Source organism: Pleurodeles waltl, chromosome 12 (genome assembly GCF_031143425.1).
Source record: "Pleurodeles waltl isolate 20211129_DDA chromosome 12, aPleWal1.hap1.20221129, whole genome shotgun sequence".
NCBI classification, from domain to species: Eukaryota; Metazoa; Chordata; class Amphibia; order Caudata; family Salamandridae; genus Pleurodeles; species Pleurodeles waltl.
Window position 1 is genome coordinate 667,646,955 of NC_090451.1, and position 15,130 is coordinate 667,662,084.

General features: G+C 43.6%; 1 protein-coding gene across 4 annotated transcripts in view; it reads left to right on the forward strand.

Moving 5' to 3' along the window:
• Positions 1-5,720: 5,720 nt before the first annotated feature.
• The window catches only part of CDC42SE1 (CDC42 small effector 1), a 96,399-nt gene continuing 86,989 nt past the window's right edge, over positions 5,721-15,130 (forward strand). The window contains exon 1 of one of the 4 annotated variants that reach the window (XM_069218502.1): positions 5,721-5,902. The gene's annotated coding sequence lies outside the window, so the exon portion shown is untranslated. Of the gene's footprint in view, positions 6,031-6,133; positions 6,183-15,130 lie in introns of those variants that run through there. The other 3 variants (XM_069218503.1, XM_069218504.1, XM_069218505.1) reach the window with 3 other exon arrangements.

The window sequence follows — 15,130 nt, forward strand, 5'->3', positions numbered from 1 at the left end:
AGGGTCAAGAGGTGGTGGCGCAAAGCTCTTTTGTCACAGAGCTTTAGAGGATAAGTGGTGGGGGTTTGACAAGGCAGTGCATAAGATTTCCGAGGTGCCTCACGTGGTGGACACAGGTGCCACACAGGGTACAAGATGTGAGCCTGCTGAAACAATACCCCCAGAGAGATTTAAAAGGGAGCTTTCTGGCAATGCCAAGCGACATTGAGGAGGACAATGAGCCACTTCTTGGCCTATTCCACCATAAGGAGAAGCAAAGTGCTGCAGAGTGGATACAATTTGCAGCTGAACTGACACCCAAACAGAAGGGTGTACGGAGAGGTACTGTGATGGTTTTCCACTTTCTTCCCGCTGTTCCCAGGGCTAACCCATCTCTGGGCAACTAACATCAATGCAACTCTTACAGTGCCAGTATGGAGTATGATACAGAGGATGTCAGAATGAGACCAAGGATGCATCAAAGCAGGAGTTGCTAAGATGTTGGACTTAGGAGTGACTGAACATTCCCCTAGTCCTTGGGCCAGCCCAGTAGTGAGGGCGCCCAAGCAAGGATCCACAGATGTGCTTCTGTGTGGGCTAGGAGGCCCCGTATGTAATGCCCAAGATTGATTGATTCATTCATTCATTCATTGTTTTTTTTTATAGATCGCGTAGCTGCCCAAAGGCGTCCCAGTGCTAAAGTATGCTAGCAGCACCATTCAGAGAGAGACAAACCCCAGATCGGAGATCAATAACAAGACTGAGTAAACAACCAAGTTTTTAGATGCTGACAGAACTGAAGTTCTAAATCCAGGGACCTCATAGAGGAGGGCAGCAAATTCCACAGTTTAGATGCATTAAACTGGAATGAACGGCCTTCTTTCCTGGTCCTTATAATAAAAGGGGCAGTGGCCAAAGAGGCCTTAGATGAGCGCAAAGACCTGATTGGCTCGTAAGGGGTTATAAGAGAGTTACACAATATTAGTCAAATATTCATAAAGGCCCTACGGGCAATATGGAGGGACTTAAATTTGATCCTAGGTGCCACTGGGAGTCAGTGCAGGGATTTGAGGGCGGGTTGGGCAGGCAAATGTCTAGGAACATTATAAAGTAGATGGACAGCAGCATTTTGCAGCACTTGGAGTTTACAAATTGTGGATTTAGGTGCTCTCAAGTAAAGAGAGTTTCCATAATCCAACGAGATAACACAAGTGCCTGGATGGCCAATCATTTGGATGAAAAAGGGAGAAGGTAAAGACCTTTCCTCAGTGATCTAGGCAACCCATAAAAACTTGCTGCTAGTTTTGTAGCTTGGAGATCCATGGTCAGGGTCTTGTACGGCCAAAACCCCAAACTCTTTACATCAGGTTTAGGGATGGGTGGAGCACCCAAGATATTGGACCACCCCAGGTCGAGCTGTGGAGATGGGGGTTGCCAAGAATCAAGAGTTCAGTCTTTTCCACGTTCATTCTTAAAGAAGATAATTTCATCCAATTAGCCACTGCTGTGAGGCATCGTCCTAATATTGATGAAGAAGGGGACTGAGTATGACTGAGGGGAAAAAACAAGTTGGGGCCGTCGGCACACGAAATAATTGAAATGCTGTGGGCCATCACCACCTCTCCAAGTGAGCGCATGTACACATTAAAAAGTGTAGGACTTAAAAAAAGATCCTTGTGGTGTGCCACGATTGAGAGAGAAGGTCTTGGAGGTACGATTACCCTCAAATATCTGGAAAGATCTATTACCTAGTAAAGAATTAAACCAGGTCAGGGCTTGGCCAGACACATTCACCTCTGAAAGCCTTTTGAGGAGAATTGAGTGATGAGACAGCTGAACTCCCAAGCTAATGAGTTGGTGGACCACCTGGCTGCTATCCGCTTCCTCTGTACCATCGGTTGGGCCAGTGGTTAATGGCAGATCACATTGCACCTATTGCTAAGAAGACTACTGCAGCCTGTATGACGGAGGGTTTGTACTAGGTTATGGTCATGCCTTTTGAGCTCAAGAATATTCCTGTCAATTTTCAGAACCTATTGAGCTATGTTTTCTTAGGGCTGGAGGAGTTCTTTGTGTCCTACATAGATAGCATTGCCATCTTTAGCAATTCTTGCGACAGTCACATGAAGAGGTGTTGGTCAGGATCTTGGATGTGAAATTGACCATTAAGGTAACAATGGGCCAGTTGGGGCAGCCCTAAGGTCTACTTTTAGCATCAGGTGGGTTAATATGATGATGTGTTGTATTCTAAATTCCAGTCTGTTTTGTAGTGGGAATTCCCTCCACCCACACTCACGTGAGAGTTCTTCTGGCACTCACTGGATACTACAGCAGCTTTATGGCCAACTATGGGTCCATAGTTGATTCCCTAACAATCCTAACATTCAGTAAAAACCCTAAGAAAATTGTTCGGACTGTGAAATGTCAGAAGGCCTTTGAGGACCAGAATTCAGACCTATGAAGTGTTCCTGTGTTAAATGCAATTGACTAGGGTCAGCCCTTCACTGTACTGTCTGATGCTTCAGATAATGGAGTGGGAAGAGTAGTGGCTTAACTTAACCTGATGACAAGGGTAGAGGGCACCCTGTGACATATATCATTCACAGACTGCTCCTGGGGAACAGACCAGGTGCCACTGACAAAAATGATTTGCAGTAGTGTGGTCCCGAAGCATGGTCTTACTTGTTTGGTACCAGTTTTGTGGCCCAGACAGAATGCAAATTGCTGAAGTGGTTAATGGCAATGAGGGATGAGAATACCAAGGTTCTTAGGATGTCCATCTCAGACCACCAGATTTCACTGTAGAACACAAAGCTAGAATACAACAAGGGAAAATTGATGGGCTTTCCTGTTGTTTTGTCCCAATCTGATTACCAGATTTCTTGAATGGTTGAGGGAGGTTCCAGGTATTTTGATCTTGGAGGGCTGTCTCTTGGGATGAGAATGTCCCTGTATGGTTTACAATTGTGTACCCCAGCCCGGATTGACCCAACTGTATGTGAAACTTGTATCCTGTCTGTTGCCCTTAAAAACACACAAATCTAGCATGTGTGCTTTGGCCTAGACTTGTTCATGGAATGCCAAGGACTAAGTGTAGCCTCATAACTATCATGGGACTAATATCGATGTCCTGAATTGATCACCTAAAGCAATGGTGGCAGTGTATACATTTTTGTGAATTATCAGCCCTGACCAGACCTATTTTGTATGTCACAGAGGAGTGTGGTCTTCTCACTAAACTTCTGTAAAGTTCCACTTTAATGTGACCAGTAGCCCCTTGAAATGACAATGTGTGTACATGTTGCATGCATGTGTGTCAGGTGAATTTGTGGCACATGCATGATAACAAGAGTCTGTTTGTGGTCGCTGTCCAAGTGCTTTGACCGGTAGGATCTATTTTGGAAGCCTCTGGTTTAACATGGGACACAATAGAGGGTCGATGTAGCATCTCCAGACAGAAGGGTGTTCATTATAGTCCTGTGACTAAAGGATGGAGACGCAGACACTGAAATGACAGAAAATGGAGCCAGGATTACCCTTACAAATTCAAGAGGTATTTTGAGCAAGGAGCTACTGATTAGATTATCCACAGCACTGCGTTTAGTAAACGTTAGCAAAAGAGTGGTGAGACAGCAGGATCTGTTGTTAGAGGGGAGGAGGTTTCTAGGAAAGGCTTGCCCTTTTGTCTGTGCATGGCTGCTATTTCAGGAAAACCTATGACAGCCAGGCAAGGGGCTTCACTCTTCATTTTGGTCATGTTTTGGATACTGCTGTTCGGAACCATTGTCATCATTACTTGCTGTGAGAGCCCTTGCATTAAACTAAGCCTGTATCAGCACTACAGCCAGAAAACATTTTATAGGGAGACACTTCAACCTGGTTCAAAGACCTCACATAGTAGACCCACATCCCATGTCTGGAAAACTATTAGCAGTTACCAGTGCATTATTGATAAGAGAGCAAAATAAGTTTTTTTTAAATCAGGAATCGTGTTGTAAGGCTTTAGAAACATTTTGTGTTTTTTGGACTGGCTATGTCTGCATCTCCCCAGCTACTTTTAAATGTGTCTGCTTTTTATTTTACTTGTTTGGTCCTTCAGTCCTGGATTCCTTCTGCCCTTCATACCACGCAGGCAGGGCTCCTCCTGACCACTTGAAGCACTCACAATTGACGGCTGGTTCCTTCCGCCCGCTGGCTGCCCACCAACACCTACCATACTTTGCTGCATATAGAACCCTTCATCTGAGGGCTTCTTGCTCAGACATCTATGGAAATTGCAGAATGCTAATGTCATCTTCATGTCCTGGCTTCCCTGTTTTGGCCTGTTATGGAAAGATGGCGGCTAGGGCAGATACCCAGCTCCCTCTATCTTCTAACTCTTCCTTTTCTGTCATCTACCCTTAGTTACTGCTAATTATCTTCTGAAACCTTACTTTGCACTCCTTATACTCTCCCTTGAGCCTCTCGCCTCTGATCACATTTTTTACTGGGTTTATTTTAAACTACACTGAAGCTGACTGGCTCAATACCACTTGTGTGGATTAGGATATATTCAGTGCTTAATTTGTGAAAGAAGGATTGCCGGTGCCCAGAACTCTGCTCAGGAGCCCACGGTTGTTGCGAATAAATGTTAATGGACCACATATCAAGGGGTTGTAGTTTTACATCCATCTCGGACCTCTTTAACTTTCACACAAGCCCTGTCTGTTTATCTCACTGTTGCAGATTCCTGCTTTCTCCCTTTGTGGCAGCTTTTCTGACCTATTCTTCCGTCTTCCCTGCGTTATTTGTTTTTCGCTCTCTTGCACTTGGTTAATAACTGATGCAGAAAAATAGGTGCTGGTTCCCACAACATGAGTTCTGGTGGCCCCCACTTGCAACCACCGGCTCAAATTAAGCACTGAGGATATTCCTTGGCAAATAATATTTACCATCGGTGATCTCCTAGTCCTTGTATTTGGGGTCACCTTTGGGACCTTTTTTGTGCTATTCCTCTCCTTTCCTGCTTCTTAGGTTGACCCCATAGAGCTTGCTCTTATTTTTATGGTCAGCCTACTCATAACTGAGGGTTAGATTAATTATTAATTTGAATATATCTGAATTAGGAACACATGGAAGCATATTTTTTGTTATTTCTGAAGTTTTTTGGAAACAAGTACTTTAATATGATCAAAACACATCATTACACTTGGTAAAGCAATTTCCACACATTTTCTTTTGTGTACCGTATAGTTTTATTAGTAAAACTCCATGTCTATGTAGAAAAGCCATTGTCATCGGGTTCATTTTTTTTTTTTTGTTCTTTGTATTTCTGGCTGCATCATTATTGTACTTTTTAAAATAAGCATATCAAGTATCACCATGTATATGCTATTTATTAATTATATTAACAGGTACTTAGTATAAATCTTATTCTTAAATAATTTGCGTTGTATATATTATTCATTTTATCATTAATAATTGCAATAGTCATCATTTATCTTAACAGGATTGTGAGTCAAATATGGTCTATCCGTGCGTCTTTCAGTTTACAAAACATTAAATATACAAATATTATGAAGTTTCATGATATTGTACTGAACTGTATAGCTGATGGCAGATCGTGCGCTACGCAAGCCTTAATTAACAGTAATGCTATGATTAATATTCACACTGCGTACAAGGAAGGCTCATGAATGCACAGGGTGTTCCCGCCTTCCCCGGCCCATGCAGTACCCCGGGTTTCCGCTCGGGGGCGCTGTGAGCGCAGTTCTCTGCCGGGAAGTTTTTCTTTTTAATAAAGATTGTGTTGAAAGTCGAGCATTTCCTCCACCTCAGTCAGGGCCACACCTCGGTCGGAGGGCAGACCGAGAACTTCAAGGAGTCCCGGGGAGCCTGGTGCACCGGAGAGAAGACGCGGGGGTCCAGGGCACGGAGCCAGGAGGTGAGCGGCGGCAGCAGGGACTGGGCGGTCCGTGTGATCGTGGGCACTTTCACCGGTATGGAGCCGGGGGTGTAGGAAGTACACTTTTACACAAGGCCTAATTTGAGACAGCTCGTTGTTCACATTAGGTAAGGGGAGGGCGGCTCCTGGGTACTTTCTTAAGGGGGGGGGGGGGGGGCAGGGCACGGGACGGGTGCACAGGAGGGGGAGAGGCGGCTGTAAGGACACTTTCACTGGAGGTGTGTGAGGGTGCAGAGGTCACAAGCCACTTTCACAAGAGGTGAGGTGGAGGTTTGTACAAGTTGTGATACTTTCACCGGCTTGGAGCACGGGCCACCGGGCTCTTGATAGTTTGACAGGAAGTGACCAGGGTCACAGGGCTGCAAGATGCTGAGCCGTGACCGGCTGCGAGGGCGGGAGCCGGGAAACTTCTAAAAAAATATGGGGGTACTGGGTGCACAAGAGGCTTACAGGAGTTTGGGGAGGGAAATGAGGGGTTGTCTCTGTACAGTGTCTTAGGAGATGAAGGGGATGACGGAGATGAGAGTTGAATTCCAAAAATGGGCACTTGTTGGAGGAGATCAGGATAATCTGATATGATTTTTGGGGGGTGTCTTGATGAACACATTTACAGGATGTAAGGTGTCTCAGGACACACCCTTTCATAGGCGCATCAGAATCGTCTAAATGACAATTACTCAAAGGGTCAGTGGGCAGGAGGGCGTGACAACTGTCACTGGGGTCCTCTGGGTGGATTCAAGGAACATTTGCAGGTGCTGATGGATGGGCGAGGGGTGGATCCCAGGACACTTAGAGAGAAGGCGAAGAGGGCCGGAGAGCTAAGTGCACTTAAACAGGAAGCGGGAGGATGTCCCTGGAGGGTGATAGTGGTTGGTGGGCAATGTGGCACTTTAAAAAGGAGATAAGGGGACAAGGGTGGGTCCAGAGTAGCTTAAAGAGATGTTGCGAGGGGGCTGCCTACTCCAGGGTTTTGTTCTGGAGATGCGTATGTGGGGTCCTCTACACGTTTGTAGAAGGCGTGCTGGCTGTGGTGAGGTAGTCTACTTGGTCTAAAGTTCCTAGCTTAATCAGGCCCCTTTGTTTGATACTTCAGGACGCACTCTTTGTATCTTACAAGTTGTAATTGCAGTTTGATGCATTTTATTTCTTCTTTATTAAAAAAAATATTTTCACATCCACCACACAAGCCTTCGCTTCTGTGAAGAGGAAGTGACATTTTTGCCTGTCATGTGTTCCCTTCTCAGCAGACGTCTTTCAAAATAGCTGTTTTGTTCTTTGTATCCCGTAGAGCAGTACGATTTTTTTTAAACTGACTGCAAGCACTTGTTGCTTGCAAACCTGCATTGCCTAAATATATGCAGTTAAGAGACTCCTTTATGGTTGCCAAATAATGTAATATGTTAAAATTGATATTTGTGAGTCAGAAAAAAGGATAGGGTTTAATTATCAAAAAACTGCAAGATAGAGATTTACAAAAGCATTTCGAGAATGGAAACTGCTACTGTATGAGTGTTTTTCAACAAGCCATCGTCAGTCAGCCTACCTCAAAGTGTCTAACTCCCCATGAGTAAAAGTGCAATTAGAGCATAGTCTGTTTTATTTTTTCTAACTGCATAGCGGGATTCCATGAATGTTTACATTTTATTGCCACTTTAGATGTTTTGAGGCATTTCACGAAGGCAATGTACTACGAGGTGAAAGAGTACTACCGCAGTGGTACTTTACATACTCCAAAATGTCTTTCTGAATATCCCCGAAGAGTAGAAATACATTTGAAAGTGTAAGAAGGTGAACAATTTCACCAATCACATGTTTTTTTTACATTTTGGATAAAGAGCATCTGTTGTGCAGAATGGTTCAGTATATAATATAAACAAATGTTGGTGCCATAATTTCGTTTGTCTTGGAATTATAGTGACAGCCACTCTTGAGGAATATATTGTGTACTTTTTGGCAGATATCCTCATATTTCTGAGGGTCATTTGAGCACATCCTCATTTGGGGGCGGGGGGGGGGACATATTTGTTGTAACAGCACTCATCGTGTTAGAGCCAGGTGTGTTATCCATAGAAGCTGCCCTCATTTAATTGCCATGTTTATAGCTGTGTGGATTTGACTATAATATCTGCCAATATACAAGAATGTGAACAGGCCCTAATACTTTGAAGACATTGTCTTGAAGTCCAGCGCTAAGAAGCCTGTGCTCAGCTGAGAATTGCTGGATTCTCTATCTCACTATGGGATTACTGTTTTTGAAGGTTGTTGACTTTAGGCCTGACAGAGAGTACAATTAATGTAGCATTCAACAACTAGTGAAGTCCAATTTGCTAACTTCCTTAACTACATCACACACCATTTCTATGGGCAAGTAAGGACATGTACGAGAAAGATGCTGTGACCTCAGCCTGTACTATTTTTCCCCCTAAACCGTATTATCTCTCAGACGTTTTCCTATTTCTTAGCTACACATTACAACCTAGTTTAAAACCGAGCTCTAAAGCCCCCAGGGAAGGTCAGTTTTACTTTCGTTTTATCATGGCAGGAGAGGCTCTTCCATATTTCAGCAGAGTGAGTTCACAGGACATCATGTCGCCAGTGCTGTGATTATGCGTGCATTTAGAAAAATTAGAAATTAGCAAAACTGTTACTTTAAATTTAAACCATGGTTTTGTACAGGAATGTTAAAGGCTTTGTTTCTTGACAACATAAAAGCGAATATCTGTACCTTGATGGAGGAGTGCATCAGACTGTCCTTCCAATGCATGAGTATTTTTTTGCCAAAAAACAAAATGGGTCGAAAATTCAAAAAGAAAACAAGACTCCAGGGTCCTCCTGTCTTAAGGGGGGCAAACACCACCAACATTTATCAGAAGCGCTCTTACACTGATTGACAAAATACATTTTTGTATAATTCATGGAAAAGCATTCAGACCAAGTAATTTATTTATTGTCCAGAATGCAAATGGTCTTTTTAGAGAATATTGTACACTGGGATGGAATAGTTTCTGACACTATCTTAGATCGGCTTGATAAATCTCTTTACTTAAAATTACAATGAAAGCTTGAATTTGAGGCCTGTAAATTACAAGAACGGTAGTCTTCTTTTTTTAAGCATCTTGGGTAAGAAAGCACCACCTGCTGGGCAGTATTACCACTCCCACACAGCTAGGAAGACACACAGGGGCTTAACGTTATTTAACTGAGGGATCACTTTACTGGTCTGGGCTGTGTGCATTCACGATCTTTGACCACTAGGATAGTCAGAAAATTAGCCAAATAGCTTTGTGTGGCATATGGGATAGGAAATACAGGATGAAATTGTGTGATGTAGTCAGGAGAGCATCTAGGAACCTTCTCACCCGCCCATGGTCAGATGTTTTCAAAGAAGGCATGTCTCTTTCCAGGCAGAAATATCAACCATGTCAGCAGTGCGGAAAATAAAGGACACATGAAAACTTGCTTATTCTGTCCCTGTCCCTCCCATGTTTCTATGGCTTAATGTACTTACTGATATTTTTATTTTTGACTCACCCCACCTTCCTGTTCAGAGTTTTTGTTGCCGCCATTGGTTAATTAAAATCTTACCATTAGTCCTCCGTGGTGCTAGGCGCCCACTCAAGCAATTACCGGGCATTATTTAATTTGAATATTGAGCGGAGAGTAAATGTATGTAAGTTAATTGCGTTTTGACAATGTAGGAAAACTTGTTCTTAAGTAGCATACATTGGATCCATGAAAGACCACATTACTAGTGGAGTTTGCCATCTCCCCTAAACTGGCAGTAGAGCCTCTGGACTAACTGGAATGTGCACCCGCCTGAGTGTTGAAACAACATATTAGTGACCACTTCCTACTGCAGTATGCTGAACCTCCAAATGTTGTGAAAATGCAGGGCAGTCGAGATAGGGAACCAAGGAGGCTCTCAAAGAGGTTCAGGGTCATAGAAAAAAGGGTTTGGCGAGTGAAAGAAGGCTAATCTGAAATCCATTTGACAGTCATCGCCCATACCCACATTCAAAGGTAGCATCGTTCAGCATCCCCGCACTGCATGATGATGGATGAACAAAGGTGGCCAACAGCACTTGTAATCCCATCATGAGGACTTTGTGGCATTGGTACTCTCCTCAAATCCAGGAGGCGCAATAGAGGTTACATAAAACTAGTGGAGATACAGGAGGAAGCAACCATAGACAGGATCCCAGCTACAGCAGCAGACTATTTGTCGGAAACCCGGAAGCAACTGTGGAACGGTTCTCCGCACCTAAGAGGTGTGCAGAAGTGTTCCCTGACCCCAGCGAAAAGTGTAGACCAGGAAGCCACGAGGATAAAGAATAATGGAGCAGTAGCCTAAAGGAGGAGCTGCAGTGGTTTCTTGGCTTAATTATCACAAGGCAGTTGGCCAAGATTTAGCCAAGGAAATGTTGCATAGCCAGAGTCCTCAAGAGTGAAGCTTATCATGAAAAAGGTGCTGCAGAGATTGCTCATAGTAGCTAAGGCGAGATCAGCATTGTGCCTCAACTTATACTACATGTTGTGATATATTTGTAGGGCCCATTGCATCCTGCACATTGGCATGTTGCAGGAGTTGGACAAAGTTGTTGAGCAGTGGCCGGTTCTGCACTTCAGTAATGCCATGTTGACTTATAGGAGTACACCCTTTTCCGCTATCTATTGTACTTTGAGATGTGAAGCCACTACACCCAGTTGTACATACTAGACGAAGCAGTTGGACAAAGAGGCCAAAAGATAATAAACTTGTCTGCTTTGCTACGGAAGACAGATGCTCTTGCACCCTTCAACCCACAGAAGTACTCAGCTCTTCTTGTGAAATGAGCACCTGCTCCGTTTAATAGTTCTATGTGTTTTTTTGTGTCCTGGTCGCCAATTCACTCGCATTACTCAGGCTTCAGTTAGAACAGACATCAGGCTGCAGACACCCAGAGAGAAATTTGCAGTTTCTTTGTAGCCAAGATTCTGGGGCGACAAAACCTTTATGGGTTTCTGTAAGAGAAGCAGTAAATGAGCCGAGTCCTTGTGACAGATTCGAAATTCAAATCTTTGTATATTTGATACTTACATCTTGTCATTTCCACATGCATTTTAGAATCCCACGTTCATCGTTCTTTTTAATATGTTAGTGAGCGCATAGATGATCAATTATGCGATGCCCCTTCATCAGTTGAGGATTGTAAGACAGAGCCGGAAGGTGCCAATCATTAAAGCTGGGCTATCTTGTTGGGAAAAATAATTGTCATGGAAATCCCAGGCTCTAGAGGTTGACTCAAAAGGTGCACCAGGTGATAGGTCACATGGATCTTGATGAAGTTCACATTTATGGCCTATTTTAAGTTGTATGTTTTTGAGAGTGCTGCACAGTTAAGACCATTCATATTAGGCTACTATCTTCACCAGGGCTTTGTAAAGACCCTCCCATCAGTTTTAGGCTGTGTGTGAGCTGGGCATGCCATACAGGTTTCCATCAGGCACTTGCGGGAACTGAAGATGTATTTCCAGTTGGTGTTGCTGTTGGTGCAAATCCACGACCAACTCTCTTGATTTTCCACAACTTTGAATTTTTTTATTTTACATTTTTACACATAGTTTCGTTCATGTGATGAAATTAGATGATTTCCTTCACAGTGAGTAGGAAGGGTGAAATGAACATTGAAGAAAAAGGCTTAGATGGGGCACACCCTTAGGTTTCTGGCCAGTGAGAAGTCATTTATAGAGTACAAGTCTTCTTCAATGAATGGATAGGTGAGGTTTTCACGTGTTTTGCATTTTGGTAATAGGATCTTGTTTTCTTATGGGGGCAGCATGGATGTTTGTGCTCAGCACGCCTGCGCTTCAGGACCTCTTGCGCATAGACACCGCTCCTGTTGCAGAGCTTGTTGTTTGAAACTGAACACCACAGGGGTGTTTGTGCCGTCTCTTTCCATGATGCAATGCATCTTCCGTTCTTGGTTCGTCAGAAGTTCCTCATGTGCTCAGAGTCCAAAGATGGAGTAAGGACCATTTTAACCCAATATCGTGAATGCCTACGTATGAGAAACCTGTGGAAAAGCCAGGCGTGCACAGAGCGGCTCTAATTGGACCAAGCTCCTTTGTGTACACAAAGAAGGTCTCAGAGTTGATTAACACCAGCTAGCTGTTTCCTGTGTCGGGGAAGGACTTGTTCCATGTACCTTGCGGGCCTCTGGGTGTGATGCAAGGATAACCAAAGAGTGGGGTCTACCACTTTACGGGGCATGCTGGATGGCTGTCCCAGTTGGCCATCTCAGGTGGTACCTGTGCCTTTCTATTGTCTTAGCCTAGCACTGTCTAGTAATACAATAGCTATCTCTGTGGAGGCACAACAACTCAATACTTGAGCATCAGACATGGTCCCAAGCCGTCTGCTCTTCAGGCCCCTCGCACTAAATTAACAAACAAATTACCAAGGGCCTCTTCTGTAAATGTATTTTGTATTAGCAGAAGAATGTGATTCATAAAACCACGGGGTCTGTGACCACAAAAACCTTTTTTATAACGTATGGGACACTTTTACAAGTTGGAAAGTTTTCTGCCTCTTAAAAGGAACCTTTCAGTTCATTACAAATCACAAGTAGGAGGTGGCGTGAAAGGGGCATCCCGTTTCTCTTTGGATTTTGCAACATATTGTGTGAATGTTTTTTTAAAGCAGTTGTGGTCGCAAACTATTGATCAATTTCTGAGCCCCGATTTGGATAGGTAGGCAGCCGGTGCGCTACGTAAGCTGTCCCCTATGGACAGCTTGGGAGTTGTCGTGCGATATTGGGGTTAGATAAAATCGGGAGTAGAGAGAAGTCCAGGGGATGTGTTTTCTCATGTCACTTTATTTATTTATTTTAACAACAAAGCTGCACTTGTCTTTTGTAACAAACCAAGGCTGCTTTTTTTTTTTTTTTTTTTAAAGATGTCTTGCATGTGGGACGCAAGGATAAAAGTCTGCGGCGTCTTGCAGCCAATCACAGTGGGGTATCAAACCGCGACCTGCTTTCGTTTTGCCACTTCCTGTGAATGGACAATTAGCGATGCAACCTGTTTGTTGAAAAGTCATTTTGAAAATTGTTTTCCCTTTCCCAAACCAGCCTAAGTGCAATCAGCCCTTCCGCGGTTTTCCAGTAGGAATAATATATTGCGTTTCAGTGGCCTCTACTATTTTCCAAGAGTGTTGCCGTAGAGCTTATGTTTTTGCAGTGTAGGCAAGCGCTTCAGCGCCCCATATAGGAGTGGTAAGCGCTATATACATGTTGTAATACACAGTCTAGTACTGTGTTGCAAGTGAGAGCGTCGGTGATCCATAGCAGACAGACCTGTTCAGTAATGTGCTGGCAGGAGTGAGTTTACAACACTCGCCGGGAGAGAGGCCAAGCCCAGCCGGCACAGAAGGAAGGCTCCCTCCGCTCTTGGCGCTCGAAGAGGTTTCTCTGGAATTTGAGCCTGGAAACAAATGTCGCATGAACTCGGTTGGAAAAAGTGATTTAATTTAATAACCCTTCACAGATGTATTTGACACAGTCTGGGGCTCCCTTCTTTGCTAACATTATTCCATGCTGTGGCCAAAGTTCGTTAACCCAAACCCCAACCCATAAGATAAATTGATGAGTGCTGCTTCATTGCGCTGCTTAGAATGGAAAACCCAATTTACAAAATGTGAATATACTCTATTTAATGTATGAAGCTGGTGTTTTTCTAGAAATACCTTACAGCATGCCTTGCTACTTTCTCAAGCACCCATGTTTGTCAGATTCATCATGGTACTCTTGTTACTAAATTAATTTTGTTCTCATAAGGATGTTCATTTTGTGTATGAAAGATGGGCCAGGGAGCATTCGATTGGCAAACCAATAATGTACTCTCAATACTGAATTAATTTAGTTCCAATAAAGGCAGGGATTTGAAGACTGGGTTGATTTCAAGCAAAGACAGTAGACAAAGTTTTGTTAATCCACGTAATTTTTTTTGTGGTAAATGCAGTTGACTTTAAGCATTATTGGTGTTTAAATTGGGGTCACAAATGTCTGACATAGTGCTTGCAGATACAGCATGTCTATAGTTGAGCTCTATACTCGGTATGGGTGAAATTTATTATGCAAGACTAATTTCAAGTACATGATAATTGCGGGCTTTTGCAGCTTTTTTTTCTTAAGCTCTCTGTGAATTTTTCACTTAAGGGAGACTTTGTTCTGATACAAATGTTTCGCAAGAGCTGAGACCTTGCATGTATGCTCTGCCTAGATTCTTTTCACTATCAACGTTCACAGAGTTACTTTAGGAATTGTGTGAACAATACACTAAGTTGGTGTCTTGCCCGTCTTTGTGTGTAAAGGGCACTCCTCACGTGCAGTTTTCAAGCTGAAGGCCACACAGTCATATTTTGCACGATACCTGTAAATTTTAACATAATTTTGTGGAGAAAAAAATCTGCAATTTTGCTTAACCCTACAGCATATTTGAGTGAACCAGGCCAATGGGCCTACTGCAATACAGATCACCTTCTATATGAATTGATGTAGCCAACTTCTGGCTAAATTCTGGTCTCTTGAAAACATTGTTGACAAGTTACTCATTAAGAGCGCCAAGGCTAGGTAGACCTAAACCACCTGTACCATGATTTCAACTCATGGTTTAGTCCTCTAAGTGCAACAGAATCCTGGTTAATGCCAAAGCAGATCTCCACATTGCACTCCAAGAATGAGAAGCAGCCATGAGTCTACATAGCTTCATTGGAGCCTGAGCTGCTGTCGACCCAAAAAATATAACTATCCAGCCACAAAGTGGTTCCCGATTGTTTGACTCCCTCAAATTGGATTTCTATTGTACTCCCTGAGCCCAGCATTCCAGCTCCCACAGGAATGACTGTATGGTGCCAGAGGGGTCTTCGGTCCCCCCAGGCTCCCTCCTAATTACCCCACCACACACACTACCCTCTTGTTCATCAGCTTCATGCTGAAATTGGATCAGGAGCTAGTGCAACTCCTGCAACCTGCGAAATGTTATGGTGACATCCCAGCCTGATGTAAGTATGACTGCTCGTTAGGCAAAGCCCACCTTATGTTTTGACTTCCTTAAAAACGTGTTGCGAGAAGACTTTGTCTGTCTAAATGGAGCCAATTCTGAGATCCCTAGCACTGTGCTAGACAGATCTTGCTACACTCCCAGGAGTTAGCATCAAGCCGGAGAATT